Here is an 857-nt window from a genome sequence, read left to right as displayed (position 1 = left end):
ATATTATATATATATATATATATATTTGCAGACAAATTCTGCATTTGAGTAAGTTAGCCACGTGTATGAAGTTCCTCACTTATTCACTAACCCAGTGCATATTGTATTGAGCACCTACTATAAGTCAGACACAATTCTAGGGTCTAAAAATTGAGTGTTAACAAAAGCCAAATGTCTGCCTCCATGGAGTGTATTATATAGTCTTGTTTACATAGCCAAAAACTGAAAACAACCTGAAAATACATTGCTAGGAGAATAGACAAACACTGAACTGGAGACACCAGTATCAACACAGATGTATTTTAGAAACAATGTTGGGTGGGTAGGAAAGAAACTTGCAGATACAAAGTACTATTTGTATGAATACAAGCAAACAATACTGTAAATTGTGTGTTGATACATACATATGTTACACAAATAAATGGTTTGGATACCTACCAAACTCAGAATCTTAGCTGCCTCCCAGAAAGGAGAGAAAAGACCAGGAAGGAGAACTTCAAGTTTAACTGAAATGTGCTTTGTTTCCTAAAAAGAAAACATCTGAAGCAAATGTATACATGAAAATGTTAGCCATGTGTATTTAGGATGTTAAGCATACAGGTGTTTGTTGTGGCACATTGGGTCCTTTTTCATTTTAGTTCAAAATAGGGAAGCTTTTGTTTTGTATTGCTTTAAAATTTTAGAAAAGAATTAGGGGAGAGGAGGATTAAGACTCCATCTCCCAGTGACTCAGGTGCCGGAGCCTGCTCTAAATGCACCTCTGGGATCCTGACCTCCAACCACCTGACCATTGGACAGGACGACTGGGAGAGAGAATAGCAGAGTACCCCTCCTGCTGCTGCTGCCCTAGATCTCAG

The sequence above is a fragment of the Rhinopithecus bieti genome, unplaced genomic scaffold (assembly GCF_001698545.2).
Source record: "Rhinopithecus bieti isolate Rb0 unplaced genomic scaffold, ASM169854v2 scaffold_77291, whole genome shotgun sequence".
NCBI classification, from domain to species: domain Eukaryota; kingdom Metazoa; phylum Chordata; class Mammalia; order Primates; family Cercopithecidae; genus Rhinopithecus; species Rhinopithecus bieti.
The sequence above is the reverse complement of the archived record's forward strand: the minus strand, read 5'-3'. Positions refer to the sequence as shown.